This window comes from Tachyglossus aculeatus, chromosome 19, assembly GCF_015852505.1.
Source record: "Tachyglossus aculeatus isolate mTacAcu1 chromosome 19, mTacAcu1.pri, whole genome shotgun sequence".
Taxonomy (NCBI): Eukaryota; Metazoa; Chordata; class Mammalia; order Monotremata; family Tachyglossidae; genus Tachyglossus; species Tachyglossus aculeatus.
In genome coordinates, this window is record NC_052084.1 from 29506054 (window position 1) to 29530317 (window position 24264).

The window sequence follows — 24264 nt, forward strand, 5'->3', positions numbered from 1 at the left end:
TTTTTTTTAAAACCCAGTCCTCCTGACTCCCAGGCTTGTGCTCTACCCACTATTCATTCATTCCATTGAATTTATTGAGTGCTTGCTGTGTGCAGAGCACTGTACTAAGCGCTTGGGAAGTACAAGTTGGTAACATATAGAGACAGTCCCTACCCAATGGGCTCACAGTCTAGAAGGGGGAGACAGACAACAAAACAAAACATGTGGACAGGTGTCATCAGAATAAATAGAAATAAAGCTAGATGCACAGCATTAACAAAGTAAATAGAATAGTAAATATGTACAAGTAAAATAAATAGACTAGTAAATCTGTATAAACATATTTACAGGTGCCGTGGGGAGGGGAAGAAGGTAGGGTGGGGAGGATGGGGAGGAGGAGAGGAAAAAGTGGACTCAGTCTGCTGCTTCTCATGCCAGGCAATCTCATTTTCAACTGGCCTGTGTCCTGCTCTATTTTGTATTTTTTTTTCCAGCTCTGCTCTTCCTTCCACTGTGACTCCTACTTCCAAATTCCAGACCCTGAGCTAGAAGGGGGACCTGGGTAGTGAAGGTGCAAAAGCACTGGAACAACTAGGAAATTCAGGGAATCCTGGAGAAATAGTATTAATATTTGAGGCATTTCTTAAGTGCTTACTATGTGGAACACTGTATTAAGATTTGGGGTAGATACAAGATCATCAGGTCCTTCCTGGGGCTCACAGTCTATCTGGGAAGTAGAACAGGGACTCAATCACCGTTTTACAGATGAGGGAACTGAGGCCCAGCAAAGTGAAGTGATTTGCCCAAGGTCTCACAACTGGTGACAGGGCTGGGATTAGAAGCCAGGTCCTCTGACTCCCACTTCCTAGCTCTTTACTCTAGACCCTGCTGCTTCCCAGCGCTTAGTACAGTGCTCTGCACACAGTAAGTGCTCAATAAATACGACTGATTGATTCTCAGCATGTAGCTTTGGGCCATTTTGAGTCAAGTGAACTTCCCCAAGATGGTGGCCGAATGATGTCATCATACCACATTACATGCTGTTACCATAGGGTTTTGTCAAGAGTGTCTTAGCATCCAGATTTTGGAAATACCATCCCTGACTACCTTGGTCCAGGGCCCCCTAAGATTCTAGTGGTCTTCTAGATTATAAATCCATTGTGGGCAAGGATGTATCTACCGACTCTTGTTGTATCGTACTCTCCCAAGTGCCTAAAACAGTGCTCTGCACACAGTAAGAGCTCCATAAATGCCACTGATTGAGTGACAGATTTGAGTAATCACCCAGAGGACTGGGACAACTAAGAAGATAAGGTCAGGAGAAATGGATAATCCTTGGGGACTTTTGAGGAGTCCAGAGACTTCAGCGGAATAGTGCTTTAGAAAAATGATCCAGGCAGTAAAGAAACTGGAGGCAGGGAGACCAGGTGAAGCTGATACAACAGTCTAGCCTGGATATCAATCAATGGTATTCATTGAGCACTGTGTGCACAGCACTGTACTTAATTAGGAGAGTACAACAGAGTGGATAGGTTCCCTGCCCATAAGGAACATACAGTCTAGACAGATGTTAGAAGGAATTTCATAGTAATGTCTGTCTCCCCCTCTAGTGTCTAAATTTGCTATGGTCAGGGAATGTGCCTGCTAATTCTGTTTTATTGTAAGCACTTAGTACGGTCCTCTGCCCACAAGTGTCCAGTCAATGGAAATGATTGATTGATGAGCAGAGCCTGGACCAAGATGGTGACCTTTTGGATAGAGAAGGGTCATTTTAGAATCACAGTTTAGAAATCAGAGTAGGTGATGGTACATCTAAACCACTTACTGCTTTTGCAAGTTGTCTTATCTACTCCGCCTGCTTTGGACAACAGTCCCCACCCACTAGGGAATCTGGAGATTAAAGACCCATTTGTTCAATTAGTCATATTTACTAAGTACTTATCCTGTGCAAAGCACTATACTGAGTGCTTGGGTGAGCCCCATAAAATGTGGGTACAATATCTATTCTCCTTCCTGCTTGGAACTGTGAGCCCTGAATGGGACAGGGACTCTGATCTGATTATCTTGTCTACCCCGGTGCTTTGCACAGGGTTTGGTACAGAGCAAGTTTTTAATAAAGACCATCAGATGCTGTACTCTGAATTCCAGACACCCAAATAGCCACACAGACACTGTTAGTGCCATATTCTGTTTCCAATTTGACCAGCTTCTAAGTAGGAGAAATACACAGTGGAAAGAAAAAAAAAAAGTGAGTCCCAGTATGGGACTCTTGAGGGTTTTTATACCTTTATTTCAGGTCTGCCTTTATTTAAAGCAAGTGACTTCAGCTGACTGGAATGAACCCAAACACGGACAGAAAAGGCCCAAATTCCACTCCCCTCTGCCATTCTAAATAGGAAGGAACTTGTTAAACTGTCATGGCCAGTCACAGAATAGTCTGTGTTGGAGAGAAAAAAAAAAATCCAATTTCCACTGTTTCTCTGAAGTAGTTTTATTTAATTTGTGTTCCTGCTCTAGCTGTTACTCATCCTGATAAAAGATAGCTATGGTACAGAAAACACACGGGCTTTACTCTTGAAATATACCTTACATCTGGTGTTTGGATGTTGGAAACAAATGCATGGGCATGCAAACAGGACCATACATGGAATTTTCATCATTAGGGTTAGATTCTTGGTTGTCAAAGACGTGCCTCCGACATTGTTGAGGGGAGAGTTGGACAATTTTTTTTTCATTCCCTATGTTCTAGTTGTAGATTCCTCTCATCATTGCCTCCTACTGTGGCTTTGGGTTCATTAATTAACCAATCAATACTATTCATTAGTTGTCTGCTCTGGGAAAAAGCATTACCACTAACTGATTGGGAGGAGAAATCAAAATCCCTGCTTCCCAAAAACTTACAAGTCTAGTTCCTTTTGGCTAATCCACCACTTAGATGGTGTTGTCCCATATAAATTAATGCTTACAAGTTGTTATATGTTGTTTGTTTTATGGTATTTGTTAATCCAGTGCTTTGAACAGTGCTTTGCTCATAGTGTTTAATAAATGCCATCATTATTATTATTAATTGTTTACTATGTGCCAAGTATTGTACTAAACACTGAGGTAAATGCAAGTTAATCAATTTGAGCACAGTCCATGACCCATATGGGGCTCATGGTCTTAATCTACATTTTACAGATTATGTAACAGGCACAGAGAAATGAATTGTTAGCCACAGTCACATAGTAGAGATGTAGTGGAGTCAGGATTAGAACCTAGATCTTTCTGAGTCCCAGGCCTGTCCTTCATCAACTAGGCCACCCTCCTCCTCTTTTTCTTCCCCCAAAAAAGTATTTTCAAAGAACTGTGATGGCCTCTTTCCAACTTGCATTTTTTTAAAAAAATGACTACTAAATACTACTGAATTCACATTTTTGGACCTTGAGTCAGGTTTGCGTCACAAAAATCAAATCAATGGTATTTGAGTGTTTACTATGTGCAGAACACTGTACTAAACACTTGGGAGAATACAGTACAAAGCTTGAACACACAAACACATCCACACTTACACTTTCCATGTCATGCTTCCTGCTTGGTTAAGGCCTTTCTGCAACTCTTGTACTGGTTCTCCCTAAATAAAATTCCCTCGCTTGTAATCTTGGAATGAAGATTTCATGTGGTGATGGTAGCCTTCAGTGATTGGGCCTTTAAAGACGACTTGGATTGCAATGGCAATGAAAGTAGAAGTTTGCACAGCTGCACATGTTTGTTGAAGGTGGCATGTTAACAATGAAAGGATTTTAAGATGATTGAGTGCAGCTGATTCCTGTAAACTCCCCCCTCCACCCACCCCAGCCCATCCCGAGTCTGCCTTAGCTACTGGGCATGCTCAGTTCAGATTCATTTTTCTCCCCATGTCAAAGGAGGATATATGGAAAATGGATGTATTGCCTCAAGACACTTTTTTTCCTTTTCTCCCTAGTCCTTATCTTTCTCTGTTTCTCTTTTCTCCTTCTACACTGCTGAGATTTTCCAAGAACTGGGAATCGGGGATTTTCCTTCTGTTGGCCTGAGACCTGGTGAGTACAAGTGTCCATTTTCCTTTCATCGTTGAACAGTAGTGGAAACTGGAGAAAAGTGGATTGGGGAAGACAACTCCACAGACCCTCAAAGACAAGGTTGTGAACTGTCCTACCTGAAAATATAAACTGGCAAAAGAGCCTGCTGAGGATCCATCCCTTCAGATAACTCTCTTGTGTTTCTAAAGATGCAAATGTCCCTCCTACTCCCCTCAGATTCCTTTTGGCCTTGTGGGTCTGTGAAAAGTCCAGTCTTGAGCCTTTCAATGACCATATAGCATTAAGAAATGCTTACTGTGTGCATAATACTCCTTTAAGTGCTTGAGAGAAGCAGCGTGGCTCAGTGGAAAGAGCACGGGCTTTGGAGTCAGAGGCCGTGGGTTCAAATCCCTGCTCCACCAATTGTCAGCTGTGTGACTTTGGGTAAGTCACTTAACTTCTCTGTGCCTCAGTTACCTCATCTTTAAAATGGGGATTAAGACTGTGAACCTCCCATGGGACAACCTGATCACCTTGTACCCTCCCCAGTGCTTAGAACAGTGCTTTGCACATAGTAAGAACTTAACAAATGCCGTCATCATCATTATCACAATAAACAGACATTCCCCGTCCACACCAATCTTACAGTTTAGAGGGGACTTGGTGCTAAACCCCCCCCCCAACACACACACACACACACACACACACACACACACTTTGGACAGACAATTATGCAATATGTTGCCAGTTGAGGGGCACGGTGTTCCATATCTAGAGCCTTCAGCTATTTTCCAACAACACCTTTCACCTGCATCCTCCCCAAATCAGTCAGCTGAGAGAACAGCATAGTCTAATGAAAAGATTGTAGGTCTAGGAGTCAGAGGACCTGGCTTCTAATACTAGTTCTACCTGCTGATTACTCTCTGACTAAGTCATTTAACTTTTCTGTGCCGGCTTCCTCAACTCAAAAATGAATATTAAATCCTATTCCCCTTTACTTAGACTGTAAACTCCATTTGTAGCAGAGACTCTGTCCAACCTGAATACCTTGTACCTACACTAGAGCTTAGAATGGTGCTTGATACATAGTAAGTACATATAAAATACCACAAAAAAGCATGTTATTCATTGAGTTCTTACTTTGTGCAAAGCACTGTACAAAGTGGATGGGAGAGGACAATACAACAGATTTTAGGTGCTGTGGGTTTGGAGAGGTAAGTACCTATGGTAAGGTGGGAGAAGAGGTGTGAGGAATGAGAAATTAATCATGGAAGGCTTCTTGGAGGAAGTGTGATATTATTAAGGCTTTAAAGCTGGGAAGAGTGCCATCCTGTCAGATATGAAGGGGAAGGTGGATATGAGCAAAAGGACTATATGTGTTGCCGATATGTACTTCCCAGGCGCTTAGTACAGTGCTCTGCACACAGTAAGTGCTCAATCACTGTGATTGAATGAATGACTAATACAGTGCAATACAACAGAGTTAGTAGATGGCTTCTCTGCCCATAAGGAACTTACAAACTAGAGGAGAATTAAAAAAAAATTCTGGAGGTGAGATGAGCACAAGGTAGAGCAAGTCCATAGAGAGTTAAACTCCAAAGTTCATGTCAGATAAACACTCCAGAATTTTTTATTCTCCTCTAGCTCATTGTGGGCAGGGACCCCATCTACTAACTCTGTTGTATTGTGTTCTCCAAAGTGCTTAGAATGCAGTAAGCTTTCAGTAAATACCACTGATTGATTTATTCAAGAGATGAAGTAGGATCACGAAAATGCGATCAAGGAGTCATTCAGGGTGAAAGCTGTTTCCTGTGACTTTATGGAATTTATTACTTTAGGTCAAGGAGGGAGAAAGATTGTGTTTCATTTATTTAATAAAAATGTGAAGACCCAGAAATATTCTTCTACTTCTGCTTTTATTTTTTTGCTTGAGTTGTGTTTTCTCTAAGTGCAGGATCATAATTTTCCCCTAAATTGCTTCCTCCATCCCTCCCTGGACAGAAATTATCTGCTATATTGGCTGCTTCCAATAACATTCTGCCATTAGCATCATAAGCCTCCTTGGGGGTGCCCATATTTTGTCAATTCCTTAGGTAAGGTTATCATTTCCAGGTGAGGGGCTTATCAAGGAAGGTGAAACAGGAACTCTGACAGGTGAAATTGCTCTCTTTTTGAATGGAAGTTAGTTTCCTTCCTGTTTTAAACCCAGTGAAGTAGAGCAGAATTGAGCAAAGTTACGTTGATAATAATAATGATGGTATTTGTTAAGCGCTTACTATGCACAAAACACTGTTCTAAGCGCTGCGGTAGATACAAGGTGATCAGGTTGTCCCACGTGGGGCTCACAGTCTTAATCCCCATTTACGGATGAGGGAGCTGAGGCCCAGAGAAGTGAAGTGACTTGCCCAAAGTCACACAGCTGACAAGTGTCAGAGTTGGGATTTGAACCCATGACCTCTGACTCCAAGGCCGGGGCTCTTTCCACTGAGCCACGCTGCTTCTCTTTTCTTCTCTTCTCTTCTCTTCACTCCACTTGGAGTACAGATCCTTAGGCAATGCAGAAGGGAGGTTGAATAGGGTGGGGAAATGAGAGGTTAGTCAGGGAAGGCTTCTTGGAAGAGATGTTGGGTGCTTTTCTATCACACCAAAAGGGCCCCTTCCCAAATGGTGCTCTGCCGTCTTGGGCAGGCAGCAGGCAAAGTTGCATCATGGTTAACATGGCAAGAAGGGGACAATTTAACTGTTCCCATTGCATAAGCTGGCAAGATGGAGGCCTGAGCCCATTTATAACCTCTGTTTCCATCTACACTGAGAGAGAAGAGGGATCATGTCTTTCCGGTTTGAAATATAAACTGAGAATTTGTTCCCTGCTAATTGCATTGCAAATGGCAAGTCTGGAGGCCAATTTCCCAGCAACAACAGAAACCAAACTCCCTATAATCAGGAAATGTTTTTGTCTTTTTTCTTTAAAAGGGTTTTAAAAATCATTTCATGGCTAATTTTATAGTTTAGAATCATTTTAATTGACAGCATTCTTTTGTTTACCAACTGAGTGCCAAAGGTTTAATGTTCATTTACAATAGGAAGGAGGTTATTTTGATTCTAGTTTGCTGCTGGAACCCGGTGACCCAGCCGTTGCCATAACTCACATGTGTGTGACAGGTGACTTCTTCCATAAGCCCTTTCTCAATCTAATGGGTTCTCCCTAGGATCTTCTCTTTCCGTTTGTGAAGTTGAAGATGTCTATCCCTTCAACCTATATTTTCACAGTCATCACTGCCTTGACCGTTTCAAGCTGTCAGACTTCTGCTGTCCACTTTTTATGGCATTTGGTAATGCTGGCTATGTGCCAGGCAGTGTATTAAATGCTGGGGTAAATACAAGCTAATCGGGTTGAACACAGTCCATGTCCCACATGGAGCTCACAGCCTTAATCCCCATTTTACAGATGAAGTAATTGAGGCACAGAGAAGTGAAGCAACTTGCCCAAGATCACAGCAGACAAGCTGCAGAGCTGCAATTAGAACCCAGACTCTTCTGACTCTATGTGTTGCCAATTTGTACTTTCCAAGTGCTTAGTACAGTGCTCTGCACACAGTAAATGCTCAATAAATTCGATTGAATGAATGAATGAAACTCCCAGGCCCATGCTTTATCCACTAGTCCATGCTGCCCTGTTCATTTGATATTAATGAAAAAAGTCTTTCAATTACCACATTAGCAACAGTGACTGACACCATCAATTCCCCCTGTGCTTTCAAATAGAATATTTTCTACCTAAAATGGACTAAAAGCTGCCTCTCCCCTATTGCTGATGGGAAATTTTGGCTCATCCTGCAATTTTTCTTTATTAAAATGCTTCTGGCAAGTATGTTCATTGAAAAGATCTCCTCTGTCAATTAACAGAGCCTTAGGTGTGACTGTTTCAATCGTTCCTATTCTGGCAATGAGGCTTACCCATTGTACAGGTTGGTTTTGAGAAAGTCAGGCCATGAATGTGAGTCGTGATTTCCTCAAAATAAGTACGGACACGCTGAACACATTAGGTCATCGCTGAATCTGACGGATCACCCATTTAGTATTTAGTATCTAGCAGAAGCATAATAATGATAATTTATGTGCTAAACTCTACATAAAGTGCTTGGATAGATAAAAGGTGATGAGATCAGACAGTCCCTTCCCCACATTGGACTCAAACACTACGTGGGAGTTGGGAGTGGGAGCTGAAGGGTCCCTTCCATGTTTCTTGTTAGATTTTCTCAGCCGTACCTATACTCATCTGTCAGGATGTGTGTTTTCACTCTCCATTTTGGCTAGAATGGAACAAGAGAATTAGGGGATGTTCTTTAGACTGGATTCAGCATGACAGTACCAAGAGAAGCAGCTGTGCTTGTAATAATCGCCCCAGTTGTAAAGGAGAACTAGGTATAGCCAAGTTTTCTGTAGAGTGTTTGGTAATCATAGCTTGCCTATTAAATTGTACCTGTCACGCGGTTCATTCAACAAGCCTCTGTCAGGACTCATTACTCCTATGTAAAAATGGAAATGTGCCTTTCATTGACTCACTGAAAATGAGCCTCCTCTTAGACCGAGCTAAATGTGGTGATGCAGGCAATAATGTGACACACACAGCAAAAGGACACAAAGGATCACCAAGCTCTCCATACTGTGTGTATTGACCTCCCAGAATGTTTGACCACATTAACAGACTACAGCTCTGGAAATTGCTAAGCAAATTTGACTGTCCTGTAAAAGTCAAAAGAGGAATGGTCGAGACACAGGGTTTTTGTTTTGTGGTATTTAAGCATTTAGTATGTACCAGGCATTTTTCTAAACACTGGGGTGGATAAAAGGTAATCAGACTGGATACAGTCCATGTCCCATGTGGGGCTCACAGTCTCAATCCCCATTTTACAGATGAGGTAACTGAAGCACAGAGGAGTTAAGTGACTTGCCTGAGGTCACCCAGCAGACAAGTGCCTCCTTCCTCTCCCCCTCCCCATCCCCTGGGCCCTACTTCCTTCCCCTCCCTACAGCACCTATATATATGTTTGTACAGATTTATTACTCTATTTTACTTGTACATACTTACTATTCTATTTATTTTATTTTGTTAATATGTTTTGTTTTGTTGTCCGTCTCCCCCTTCTAGACTGTGAGCCCGCTGTTGGGTAGGGACCGTCTCTATATGTTACCAACTTGTACTTCCCAAGTGCTTAGTACAGTGCTCTGCACACAGTAAGCGCTCAATAAATATGAATGAATGTAGTTGAGACTAGAACCCAGGTCCTTCTGCTTTCTAGACTGTTAGCCCACTGTTGGGGAGGGACCGTCTCTATATGTTGCCAACTTGTACTTCCCAAGCGCTTAGTACAGTGCTCTGCACACAGTAAGTGCTCAATAAATATAACTGAATGAATGACTCCCAGGCCTAAGCTCTGTACACTAAGCCATCTTCCTCCTAAGGGTTGAAGTTTCCCTGTCTAAATCCTAATAATTGTGGTAATTAAGTGCTTACTATGTGCCAAGCATTGTACTAAGAACTTGGGGTAGATACAAGATAATCTGGTCCTACATGAGGCTCACATTCTAAGTAGGAGGGGGCACAGGTATTGAATTCCCATTTTGCAGATATGGGAACTGAGGCACAGAGAGGTGAAGTGACTAACCCAAGATCAACAGCAGGCAAGCAGCAAAGCTGGAATTAGAACTCAGGTCCTCTGACTCTCAGGACATGCTTGCTTCACTCTTAGTAGTCCTATGTCTGTTTCCTTTTTTTTTTTTTCAAAGATAATACTACTGACATTACTACTAATCTTTCTCTTTCTATCTCTGTTTTTCCCATTATGGATCACTTACTCGTAAATGTATTCACACTCTCTTGAAGTGGGCAGCTTGGTGATGTTTGTCACATCATGCATTGCTATTCCTCTTTGAAATGCAACTGAATCCCAAGGGAGAAACAAAACACAACGAGATTACAGCATGATCATCATCATTAAGTTTGTTGCAGGGCTTGGTGATTTTTGACCTGCCACTCTTGACTTCTGGCTTTTTTTCTGCAGAGAAGCTGAGGCAATGATACTTTTTCAGCCAACAGTTCCACAGAACAGAGTTGGGAGGAGGGGGCGGGGGCGATGAATCTCTTGCAATCCTGCTTCTATGTGACCTGGTTCCCCAAATCTCTGTCAACAAACAAGCACCTTTTCTTGGAGCATTAAAAGAACTTTCAGCATAGTTACCCACTTTCAAAACTTCATCAGAAGTAAAAGCCCTTGCTGCATTATTTGGCATAAAATACACCCCCAAAAGCCAGTCATCTCAGAAAATAGCTGGAGTTTTCTCATTTGATTTAAATATTTTGGAAGGACATAAAGGTTTCCTGTTTTTCCTCAGCAGAATAAATAAAAGAGGAGTATTTCGTCTGAAGGACTATTCATTAGGGTTTGTGTGAGGATGGTGGGGATAGTACAGACACAAATCCAGTTCCTCAGCTTCTTAAGTCTCAAGGGGGCCTGCCCTACACTGGAGCTTATCTCAGGGAATGTGGGAAGTCTGGCATATATCCTGGGAGGGGGGAAGAAATGGTTGCTCTAAGCCCAGTAAACTCTCAATAAATGCCATTGATAGAAAAGATCACAGCGATCTAGCACTGAGGGAGGAAATGAGGACAGGATTACTCAGTTATCCCAGCATACCACCTGGGTTCTAGTCTCAACTTTGCCACTTTTCTGCTGGGTGATCTCAGGCATTCATTCATTCAATTGTATTTATTGAGTGCTTACTGTGTGCAGAGCACTGTACTAAGCACTTGGGAAGTACAAGTTGGCAACATATAGAGACAGTCCCTACCCAACAACGGGCTCACAGTCGAACTTAACTCCTCTGTGCCTATTACCTCTTCTATAAAATGGGGATTGAGACTGTGAGCCCCACATGGGACATGAACTGTGTCCAATCTGATTACCTTTTATCCACCCCAGTGCTTTACTGAAGAGGGAACTGAGGCACAGAAGTGAAGTGACTTGTCCAAGGGCACACAACAGACAAGTGGCAGAGCCGGAATTAGATCTCAAGTCCTTCCGACTCCCAGGACCATGCTCTAAAACCAGTAACTCTCAATAAATACCATTGATTTGAAAAAATCTTGGTGATCTAGCAGTGACGGAGGAAATGGGGACAGGATTCCTCAATTATCCCAGCATGCCATCCGCTGAGAGGACCTACTTCCTGATAAATACCTCAGGGTGGAAATCTGAGGTGGATCATGAGCTCCTCCACTTACAATGTAAGCTCCTGGAAATCAGTGTTTGTGTCCACCACCAACTCTATTTTACTTTCCCAAGTGCTTAGTGTAGAACTCGCAAGTAGCTCTTATCCTAGATTCTCTCTCTACCCAGGTGAGGTACCCAATCAATCCTCTTCTGCTGAGGTTCTCCGAAGCAGCTACATTGCTCCTCCCTTTTTTTAAATGATATTTAAAGTGCTTATTATGTACTATGCACTGTATTAAGCACTGGGATAGATACAAGCAAATCAGATTGGACACAATCCTTGTCCCACATGGGGCTCACAATTTCAATCTCCCATTTTATGGGTGAGGTAACTGAGACACAGAGAAGCTAAGCGTACGCTCACTGTGGGCAGGGAATGTGTCTGTTTACTGTTGAAGTACATGCTCCGAAGCACTTAGTTAACTGCTCTGCACACAGTAAATGCTCAATAAATATGAGTGATTGAAGTGACTTGCTCCAAATCACACAGCAGAAAAGTGGCTGAGGCAGGTTTAGAACCCAGGTCCTCTGATTCAGCCTGTGCTCTATCCACTCAGTCACACTTTCTCTGGGGCTTCAGAGTTCCCTCCACCTCCCCCAGAGCCCCGGGGCTGAAATGTGTTTTAACCTAATCCATGAATTCTCCACAGCTTCAGCTTCTCCACAGCTGTTTTCTTTCATCCATTGTGTAAGAAGGTTTAGAGAGGAAAGAGAACTAAAGAGTCTTGCTCTGGCCTCCTGGAGAACCTACCAACAGAGAAAGCTCCTCATACAGTCCTTTGGGTCATTTAAGAGGGAGGTCAAAAGGAAACACTGATGAAAATAGGTAGTTAATGATTGTGGATGCTTTGAGGCAAGGCAGAGGAACAGACCATCGAGCTTTTGACAAGACTTGGGGGAACTATTATTGTCCATTGAACATTCAGAAAGCATTTAAGGAGACAGGAAGGGATTATCCAAAGTGGAATTTGGAGTGGAAAATGCCCCAGAAGGATTAAGGATCTTGTTTTTGCTCATCTCACACTAACTCCCACTGGGCCTGCTGCCTAGTAGCAGGGCTGGGATTTGGGTTTCCTGTTGACCCACATGAATGAAAATCACTTCCAGGTTTGCTATCCTCACCTCCTCTAACCCCATTTCTTCTTAGAAAGCTCTCCTCCCCTGAGGATTTCCTCGGCCTGGGTAAGAAAGGCACGGGTGGTTAGGAATTATGGGGCAATGCTGCGGTGATTTCCAAAGACTGGTAAGGGATCTAATAATGATAATCACTGTGGTATTTAAGCGCTTATTGTGTGCCAAGCATCGTGCTAATAGCTGGGGTAGATATAATCCAGTTGGACACAGTTCCTGTGCCTGGAATGCCCTCCCTCCTCACATCCACTGAACTAGAATACTTTCTCCCCCCCAGCTCTCCTGAAAGCTCACCTCCTCCAGGAGGCCTTCCCAGACTGAGCCCCCCTTTTCCTCTGCTCCTCCCCTCCCCATCACCCCTACTCCCTCCCCCTGCTTTACCCCCCTCCCTGCCCCACAGCACTTGTATATATAAGTACATATTATTCTATTAATGATGTGCATATATCTATAATTCTATTTATATTGATGCTACTGATGTCTGTCTACTTGTTTTGTTGTCTGTCTCCCCCCTTGTAGAATGTGAGCCCATTGTTGGGTAGGGATTGTATCTATTTGTTGCCAAATTGTACTTTTCAAGTGCTTGGTACAGTGCTCTGCACGCAGTAAGCGCTCAATACGAATGAATGAATGAATGAATTCCTGTCCCACATGGGGATCACAGTCCAAGTTGGAGAGAGAACAGGTATTGAATACCCATTTTACAGATCAAGAAAATGAGGCACTGAAAAGTTAAGTGACTTGCCCAAGGTCACACAGAAGGCAAAAGGCAGAGCTTGGATTAGAGCCCAGTTCCTCGACTCCAGAGCCTCTGCTCTTTCCCTCAGGCCAAGCTGCTTCTCCCCGCATTTCAGGGCCTGTATTCCTTACCTGGCTTCTGCCTCCCTCTCACCTCCTTTCCCACAGGAGATTCTGGTTCAGTGAGTGGTTATAAGGGAAGCCAATTTTGCAGATTTTCACAGCCTCGCATGGCATGAATAGCCATAGGACTCTTGCAAACTTCCAGTCCTGGAAGCAGGACCATGGGCTAGTGGATAGAGCAGGGACTAAGTGTCTGCCACTTGTCTGCTGGGTAACCTTGGGAAAGTCACTTCACTTCTCTGTGCCTCAGTGACCTCATCTGTAAAATGGTAATTGACTGTTAGCCCCATGGGGCTCAGGGACTGTGTCCTACTTGGTTAGCTTGTATCTACCCCAGCATTTAATACAGAGCCTGATACATAGTAAGCGATTAACAAATACCACAGTTATTATGCAGGTGTGTGTCTTTGGGAGCTGCACCTTCTGTGGCTAGATTCTGGGCCTCAGTACTGCAATGGCTCACATGGCTGCAGTATTCCTTCATACATAATATTCACCTAGAAATGCTTCATGAATTTTCGTGATGGTCTCGTTATAAGCCAAAGTATTCAATGTGTCCAAGGCTGACAGCTGGCATCCTGAAAGATGAGTTCTATTTCTCATAATGGCCTTTTCTGATGATTTTAACATCCACCTAGCATACTTCCAAAGGAACTGTAAGTCAACATTGCTAGAATTCAGCATTAATTGAAAAAAATAAGTTCCATATATGGGACTCTTAAACATGAGATTCATTTGATATGCAAATAGGATGGGAAGGTGTTGTGTCCCTTGGAATTCTGATATCAAATCGCCTCAAATGATTCAACTGATTGTGCCTTGCCAAAAGCACAATCGCCAGGGAGCCCAGAAACCTAAGATTGTCCCATCATAAATTACCCAGACACATTTTCGATGATTTGAGGGGAAAATGGTTGGTCTGAATATTTTCCCCTGTGTCCCCTTCCCTTCTGAAGCCCCTCTCCTGCCACTGCCTCTCCTCCCCTGAGCCTCCCTTTCCTCCTCCTAGGCAATCCTCCCACCACTTGGTCCTCCCAGGATTGCCGGAGTTCCATCCTCTGCCGTGCCCCCTCACCACCACTCCTGGATCATGCCAACTCTTCCTGCCCTCCTCTTTCTATTTCCTCCTCCCTATTTCCTCCTCTTCCCATTCCTCCTCCCTATGTCCCCTTCCTCCTCTTCCTATTCCTCCCCGGTTCTTCCCTCTCTTCCTATCCCTCCCTACATATTTTCCTTCTCTTTCTATTACTTCTCCCTCCTTCCTCTTCCCTCTCTTCCTATTCCTCCCTACATCTTTTTTCCCTCCTCTTTCTATTACTTCTCCCTACTTCCTCTTCTTCCTCTTCCTGTTCTTTCTCCCTACTTCCTCTTCCTCATCTTCCTATTGCTCCTCTTCCTAGGTTTATGGCTAATCTTCCTGTTATTCCACCTCTTTGTATTCCTCCTACCTTCTTCCTCTTCCTCCTTCCTACTTTTCCTCCTCCTCTTCTTATTCCTCCTCCCTATTTCTTCTTCTTCCTCTTCCTATTTTTCCTCCCTAATTTCTCCTCCTCCTCTTCCTATTCCTTCTCCCCGTCTCTTCCTCCTCCTCCTCTTATTCATCCTCCAATTCTTCTTTCTTTTTCTCCTGCTCCTCATCTCCCTCTTCTCGCTTTTCTCAGAAGCAATTGCTAAGACTCCCACGTCCTCCATGGTTACTGTTCTTTTTTCATTAGGAGGCATTGCGGTTGTCTCCTTTCTTTCTGGGTCCATTTCTCACTTTGCTAATGGCTTGATGTGGCCCCAAAGTAGAACAAAGAAAGACCTAATTAATCAGTCAATCATATTTACTGAGTACTTACTGTGAGTAGAGCAGTGTACTAAGCGCCTGGGACAGTACAATATACCAATATAATAGGCACATTCTGTGATTGTTACATACAGAATGTTTTTTATGGTTTCCTCAGTCATCTCCTGTGACTAAGGAGGAATGTCAATGGTTGCTTCAACTCCAGAAGGAAGACGAAGGCAGAAAAAAACAGATGAAAAGCAAAACCCATTCAATCATTTATTGAGAGCTTACAGTGTGCAGAGCACTGTACTAAGTGCTTGGAAAGTACAATTTGGCAACGGAGCCAAACCTTACCCAACAATGGGCTCACAGTCTAGAATGGAGGCGGAGACAGACAACAAAACAAACAGGCATCAATAGCATCAGTATAAATAGAATTATAGATATATACATATTAATAAAATAAATAGAATAATAAAGATGTACATCTATACACGTGCTGTGGGGAAGGGGTAGAGCAGGGGGAGGGAGTAGGGGTGATGGGGAGAGGAGGAGGAGCAGAAGAAAAGGGGGGCTTAGTCTGGAAAGACCTCCTGCAGGAGGTGAGCTGCACTGGGAGAGATGGCAGAAGGAAGAAGAGGAGGAGGAAGAAACAGAATAGGATGTTGTTTGAACTCCCAATAATTCAGTAATGATTAGTTATTTTTCAACACTTTTTCATGGTACTTTTCAGGGAGTCTAAGTCATTATGAGCAGTGAACATGTCTGCTGTTGTATTCCCCAAAGCACTAAGTACAATGCTCTGCACATAGTAAGTGCTCAATACATGCAATCGATCAATTGATTGCTCAATTAGCTCCAGATTGCTATGGCCTAGCTCGCCTCCTCTAGGATCGATGTCTCCCTCACAAATCAGGAATCTGGAGTTCTCCTCCTAACATGCTTCCCCTGGAGAAAGGACAGGACTCCTAATAATAATTATGGTATCTGTCAAGAGCTTACTATGTGTGAGGTACTGTACTAAGCGCTGGGGTGATTACAAGAAAATTGGGTTGGACACAGTCCCTGTCCCATGTGGGGCTCCTAGTCTCAATCCCCATTTTAGAGAGGAGGTGACAGGCCCAGAAAAGTGAAGTGACTTGCCCAAGGCCACACAGCAGATAAGTGGCAGTGCTGGGAATAGAACCCATGACCTTCTGATTCCCAGGCCTGTGCTCTATCCACTCCACCATGATGTTTCTCATGCAGTCAGGCTCTCACCTCACACAAGGCCAGAGGAAGTTGAGGCCTCAGAGGCTGTGCAAGGAGCAGACTAGGCTCCAGGAAGGCAAGAATGATGAAGGGCAGAGCAAGTATTATATGGATAAGATAAAGTCTCAGACAACACTGCAACTCACTACCAACTGGGAATCGCCTGCCTCTCGATCAGTGGTATTTACCGAGCGCTTGTGGTGTGCAGTGCTTTCAAGAGTACAGTGCAATAGAGTGGGTAGACATGATCGCTGACCTTGAGGAGCTTATAATCGGGAGAGGAAAGGCTGTTTTCTCGCAGGTGCTCCGTAAGGATCATGAGATGAGGTGGTACAGAGACAGCAGCTCCATGGCCTATGAACAACAAACAGAACAGCACAACAAGGGACAGACTTTGCGTGTGCACAGGATGGGTAGAACTCTGGGTCCCACGCTGCCCTTTTCAGCCAAGCAGGCTTTGAGTGCCTTTGAGTTCAAAGAACATATATTTCTGGTGTATATAAACCAGCCAGGCAGAAATTGAATTAAAGACTAAACCAAACCTAAATGGAGCTACAGAACAATCACAGTAACTGTGATGTGTGCTATATACCTAATATGTGCCAAATGCTGTTCTAAGTGCTGGGGTAGATACAAGACAATCAGGTTGGACATGGTCCCTGTCCCACGTGTGGCTCATGGTTTAAATACAAGGGACGGCAGGTATTTAATCCCCATTCTACAGATGAGTAAACTGAAGTAATATAGTAGGCAGGTGGCAGTGTCTAGATTAGAACCCAGGTCCTCTGACTCCTTTGTTCCTGTAATATAATAATAATGATAATGATAATGGCATTTATTAAGTGCTTACTATGTGCAAAGCACTGTTCTAAGCGCTGGGGAGGTTACAAGGTGATCAGGTTGTCCCACGTGGGGCTCACAGTCTTAATCCCCATTTTACAGATGAGGGAACTGAGGCCCAGAGAAGTTAAGTGACTTGCCCAAAGTCGCACAGCTGACAAGTGGGATTTGAACCCAGGACCTCTGACTCCAAAGCCCGGGCTCTTTCCACTGAGCCATACTGCTTCTCTACTTACTCTTCTGCACTTTCCATTAGGCCACTCTGATACCAATGTTTCATTCATACACTCAGGAGTGTGTATTGAGCACCTCTTGCATGCAAAGCATTGGGAAAAATTATATGGATAAGAATTAGGCTTCACCCTCAGCCTTCCACAGTGGACTCTCAAACTAAGAATGGGAGGGGGGGATACGAACTCGGCAACAAACACAAGAGAAGCAGTATGGCATAGTGGATAGAGTATGAGCCTGGGAATCAGAAAGTCATGGGTTCTAATCCCAGCTCCGCCACTTGTCTGCTGTATAACCTTGGGCAAGTCACTTGACTTTTCTGTGCCTCAGTTACCTCATCCATAAAATGGGGATTGGGACTGTAAGCCCCATGAGGGACAGGGGCTGTGTCCAACCCGATTGGCTTGCGTCCACCCCAGCACTTAGTACAGTGCCTGGCATATATTAAGCACTTAAATACCATAGTTGTTATTATTATTATTATTATTATTATGAAGGAAAGATGAAACAAAAGCCCAAACCATCATAGACAAGGCAATGATAAATACAATTAGAGCAACATGGCACGGTGGCTACTGCTATTCAGAAGGGCAGTTCAGGGGCCGACAGTCTCAACTGCGGTTACAGCCACAGCTTCAGCCAAGTCTTAGCTACAGCCTAATAATAATAATAATAATTATAGTACTTGTTAAGCACTTCCTATGTGCCAAGCACTGTTCTGGGCACTAGGGTAGATACAAGGTAATCAGGTTGGACTCAGTCCCTGTCCCACATAGGCCTTTACAATCTCAAGCCCCATTTGACAGAAGAGATGACAGAGGCATGGAGAAGTGAAGTGACTTACCCAAGGTCACACATTGGTGGTGGAGCGGAATTAGAACCCGTATCTGCATACTCCCAGGCCCGTGCTCTATCCATTATACCATGAGCTTCAGCCTCAACCAAAGCTTCAGCTACAGTCGCATCTTTACTTTCATCCAAAGCTTCAGCCTCAGCTACAACCACAGCCTCAGCTAGTAATAACAATAACAATGGTATTTATTATAAACTTACTATGTGCCAAGCACTTAAGCACTGGGGTAAATAATAATAATAATAATAATGGTATTTGTCAAGTGCCTACTATGTACCAAGTGCTCTTCTAAGCATCGGGGTAGATACAAGGTAATCAGATTGTCCCATGTCTTCATCCCCATTTTATAGATGAGGTAACTGAGGCACAGAAAAGTCAAATGACTTGCCCAAAGTCCCACAGCTGACAAGTGGCAGAGCCAGAATTAGAACACACAACCTCTGACTTCCAAGCCCGGGCTCTTTCCACTAAGCCACGCTTGCTTCTCTACAGGTTGTCCCAAGTGAGACTCACCAACTTAATCCCTATTTTACAGATGAGGGAACTGATTTGCAGGGAATAATAAATAATAATATGACTTGCCCAAGTTCACACAGCAGGTAAGTCACAGCCACGGCTTCAGTGTCATCCATAGCCACAGCCATCCAGCATTTTTTCACTTATTGTTCCAATTTTAGAGCCAAGAAGGTAAGAACAAGGAGGCTTAATTTTGTCACTTCCTCCAAACAAAACGTCTGCCATGATAGTTACTCATAAGATTAATAACTGGAGGAAGCAGATCTTTAATTGAAGCTTCCAATTTTCTTCCAAGGCGAATGCAAGTGAATTGCAATGCGGCTAGTTCTCAGTAAGAAAATGAACTAGAGAAGCAGCGTGGCTCAGTGGAAAGAGCGTGGGCTTGGGAGTCAGAGGTCATGGGTTCGAATCCCAGCTCAGCCGCTGGTCAGATGTGTGACCTTGGGCAAGTCATTTAACTTCTCTGTTACCTCATCTGTAAAATGGAGATTAAGACTGTGAGCCCCACGTGGGACAACCTGATTACCTTGTATCCCCCCAGCGCTTAGAACAGTGGTTTTCACATAGTAAGTGCTTAACAAATACCATTATTATTATTATTATTATAACTAATCTGTTTGGGGACATTTCCTGAATTTAGAATGAGAAATAGTGTGGAATCCCCAGAGGATTGGTGTTCAAAGCTAAAGGGCAAGAAAAGGACAGGAAAGGGGACAAATACAAAGATACAGAAGGGGGAGAGACAGAGACACAAAGAGAGGCAGAGAGAGACAGAGACACAAGCCGACAAACATACAGGAAAGGCAGAGTTATGTGGATTTACACTCACATGACAGACACACACATGCACAGTAAGTCCTTAGCACAGATGTTTCCACAATAGATTGGTGCATTTTGTTCTACAGATGAAATCCTTCAAGGTGATCTGATATAGAGAAGCAGCCTGGCCTAGTAGAAAGAGGAAAGTGGAAAGAGCACAGGCATCAGAGGACCTGGGTTCTAATTCTGGGTCCGCCACTTACCTGCAGTGTGACCTTGGACAAGTCACTTCACTTCTCTGTACCTCGGTTCCCTCATCTGCAAAATGGGGATTCAATACCTGTGCTCCCTCCTACTTAGCAAGGGAGCCTCATGCAGTCTCTGAATATCTTGTATCTACCTTAGTGCTTAGTACAACGCTTGGCACATAGTAAGTGCTTAACAAACACCACAATTATATCATTATCATTATACAGAGGTCTCTCCTGATTGATTGCCTTCCCAATTTAAATTACCTGGTTGCCTGATCTTCCGACCAGAGGATGGCACTAGGAAAGAGGGAAACGGGATTTTCTGTAACGCTTAGGATGAAGGGGCCCAGGCTGACCACGAGCTCCCGGCTAAGATTGGGGAGAAGAGCACATGTGTGTTTTCCTCTCAAAAGCGGCTCTGTCCTGGCTCCTCAGGAGAGATCAACCTGGCAGGGACAGGAGGAAGCAAGTTTCATCCCCCAACTTGTCAGCCTGAACTTTGGAGCAGCAGCCAGAATGGGGAAGACCTTATTTTCCCTCCCCTCAAAGCAAGAAAACCCCCACTGATCCTCGACAGACCCCAGACCCTCTGGTCCCCACCCTAGGGCAGGTAAAAGAAAGCAGCGTGGCCTAGTGGGTAGAGCACAGGCCTGGAAGCCACAAGGGCCTGGGTTCTAATACCGGCTCCACCACTTGTCTGCTGTGTGACCTTGGACAAGTCACTTCTCTGTGTCTCAATTACCACATCTGTAAAATGAGGATTGAGACTGTGAGCCCCGAGTGGGACAGGAGTGGTGTCCAACTTGATTAGCTTGCACGTACCCCAGAGCTTAGTACAGTGTGTGGCACATAGTAAGCGCTTAAACACCTTAAAAGAAAAAAGGAAGTTGAAGATTAGGATATGTACGTAAGTTCCATGGGGCTGGGGGTGGGGTGAATATCAAAATAATTAAGGGGTTCAGACCCAAGTGCCTAGGTGACACCCAAGGAAGGGTGAACTGGGGAAGTGAGGATTATAGTCAGCTCCTTGATTGTTATAGGATAAGGGAAGGAGAAGGAAACTAAAATGGAGAGGATCTGAAGGGCTCTTTGCTGCCCTGAAATATGTTTCTTGATGTCTATTCCTCCATGATCCTTGCTGGTCCTTTGGATCAGGCAGTGTTTCCCCTTTGTTTTCACAGGTGTAGGCTAATTCTCCGTCAGCGATGCGGAAAGCGAAAACCAACAAAGACCATGTGATTAGTCAGCACAAAGGCGGAGAGGATCTGTTTCTTATTTTTCCATGCACTGGAAACCACTTGAAAATGTCCTATTGAGTCCCATTGCTAATGTAGGGCAGAATTTCCCCTTCTCTTCCCCCGCATGGACTCCGGGAAGTGACTGGGAATTGATCCCGTCTATCTAGACGCAGCATAGCCCAGCGGAAAGGGCTCAGGCCTGGATTCTACTTTCCTGACGTCTGACCTTGAGTGAGTCACTTAGCTTCCACGTACTTCAGTTTGCTCATCTGTAAAAATAGGGATCAAATACCAGCTCTCCTTCCCCTTTTGACTGTGAACTCTTTGTGGGAAAGAGATTGTGCCCAATATTCTCACACTGTATCTTTCCCAATGCCCCCTGAGAGCATAGATCATGTCTACTTACTGTATTGTACTCTTTCAAATGCCATGCAGAGCTCTGCACAGAGTAAGCGCTCAATAAATACTAATGATTGACAGCATGCTCTCCATAAATATCACATTCATTAATACCGACTGGAAGCATCCTGTTAAATTCTGTTAAGGAATGTGACAGGAGCCAGGTGACAGGAAACAAAAGCTTCCAAGACGTTTCAATCCATCACCACTGGCCTAGCCAATTGTCAGAGATGCTTCTTCACAGAACTTCCAGGAGCTATCTGTGCCTTCCTACAATGAAAGAACTTTGTTAAAAGTCCCCCAAAACCTACGTCCTGGAAAATGTATTTCTGAAATCCTTCCATTCTAGTGGAATGCGTCAACATGGCCCAGATACCTTGAATGTGGACAGTGTGTCGAGGAGGCTAACATTGCCAGCCCCTCAATAAGACCACTTTCTTTCAAACAAGTTGCTATTTTATTTTACTAGATGCAAACTAGGAAAATCCGAGTTTTTATGGCTTTCGAAAACCTGCGTGCATATTTCAAGCTTCTGATTTATATATTTTTTCTATCTAGTGCCAGAAAGAAAACCGGATCTTCTTTTTTTTTTAAATAGGTCAGTTTGATTCCTAGGACTTGCAGCCAGACTACTCCCTGGGACTCATGGTCACACTATCTTGGCTACCAGGGAGACTGATGAGCTACTGTCCTGGGCTGCCAGTGGCCTCTCTCCTGCATTTCGAGATCAGGCATCGACTGCCAAAGGAGTATTCTAGGCTTCTGGGCTCCCTAGGGTTCCCAATGTAACCTGGAAACTGAGGATGGCTGGAACTTCCCTAGGTTTTTAGAAAAATGGGGAAATGGTGGGCCACTCCAGGTAAGAAGAACAAGCCCGAGACTCACCTGATGGAAAGTGCTCTTTTATGATACAAAAAACAACTGTTTCCTGGCAAGCACAGGCCTTCCTCCCTAAGGCATCAGGGTAAATAAGGACTCAGAGAGACTGCAACTCCTTAGTTAGACCATAAGCTCCATGAAGGCAGCAATTGGACTTTTACCGCCTCTTTAACCCTGAGAATATCTAGAACAGCCTCTTGCCCATAGCTGGATAAACAGTATCAGATGACTTAATAGAAATGATGGTATTTGATAAGTGCTTACTGCATGCCACGCACTGTTCTATGTGTGGGGGTGGATTCAAGCAAATCAAGTTGGACATGGTACCGGTCCCACGTGGACCTCTCAGTCTCAATTCCCTATTTCTCAGATGAGGTAACTGAGGCATAGAAAAGTGAAGTGACTTGCCCAGGGTTACCCAGCAGACAAGTGGCAGAGCTGGGATTAGACTTTAAACCTAAAACACTCAGTTATTTCAGGGCAAGATAACCCATCCACATGAGATTTCTAGAGGAAGTCTTGAAGGACACAATTAATTTGTGTGAAGCCCGTCATAGAATGCTGTTTAATTGGCATGGTACTGATGTGCTCCTTTGATATACTAAAAGCAAATCAAAAGTTCTGCAACCCTTTTTGAGATTGTTGGAGGTAGGAAAATATTATCAGAAGATAAACATGTTAATTTTAATGATATTACTAGCCCCAGTGTCTTTCTTGTCCCTGAATAATACTAATAATTGTTATATTTGTTGAGCCCTAATGTGCCAAGCAGTATACTAAGCCCTGGGGTAGATACAGGATAATCAGGTCAGACACAGTCCCTGTCCCACATGGATCTCACAGCCTAGAACAGGTATATAATCCTCATGTTACTGATGACTAAACTGAGGCACCAAGAAATTAAGTGACTTGCCCAAGGCCTCAGAGCAAGCAACTGGCAAAACTGGGGTTAGAATTTAGGCCTTCAGACTCTCAGTCCCCTGCTCTTCTTGCTAGTTTTGATGCAGGGGCCATTCTGCAGGTATGACTGACTTCTTAGTCATCAGGCTCAGAGGACAAAAAAAAAAAATATATTAGATCATTGAGTTAGCGGGTCTCCCTGGCCAGACTATAGGACTCAAGGAGCAGACATAACACTTGCTCTAAGCCAGGAGACCAGGAAGAAGTTTTGAGTGGCATCTTCAGAGTTTGGGAGCTGAAACTGGGCCTCCATCCAAAGATCTGGCTCCCGCCGGGTTTGCTGGACATTCCATTAAAAAATAATTTGTGCTCTCAATCTAGACGTTTAAAAAGGAACTGCGGCCTCTCACCACTTTAACCGAAGAGAAACGATGAGACATATCGTGTCACAGACTTGGAGAATTATTACTCTCCTTGAAAATTCATCAAGATTGAGGGGGAAGCTGAAATTCAAAGAAAGAAAATTACTGATGCTCTTAAGTTGAGTTCAGGATCCACAGAAACCCCAATAAATCGGCATAAAGGAAGAATCCTCAGCTCTTCATTAAGGACTATGCCTCATTTGGACTATTTCTGTTGAGCTTTTAACTCTCTCCATACTTTTTAAACCCTTAAATCACCAGGCAATCCAATTCAGTCAACTCAGTGGAAAGAGCACGGGTTTTGGAGTCAGAGGCCATGGGTTCAAATCCTGACTCTGCCATTTGTCAGCTGTGTGACTTTGGGCCAGTCACTTCACTTCTCTGTGCCTCAATTATCTCATCTGTAAAATGGGGATTAAGACTGTGAGCCCCCGTGGGACAACCTGATCACCTTGTAACCTCCCCAGCGCTTAGAACAGTGCTTTGCACATAGAAAGCGCTTAATAAATGCCATCACTATTATTAAAGAAGCAGCATGGCCTTATGGATAGAGCACGGGCCTGGGAGTTAGAAGGACCTGGTTTCTAGTCTCGGCTCTGCCACGTGTTTGCTTTGTGATCTTGGACAAGTCACTTTAGTTCTTTTTGCCTCATGTTTCCTCATCTGTTA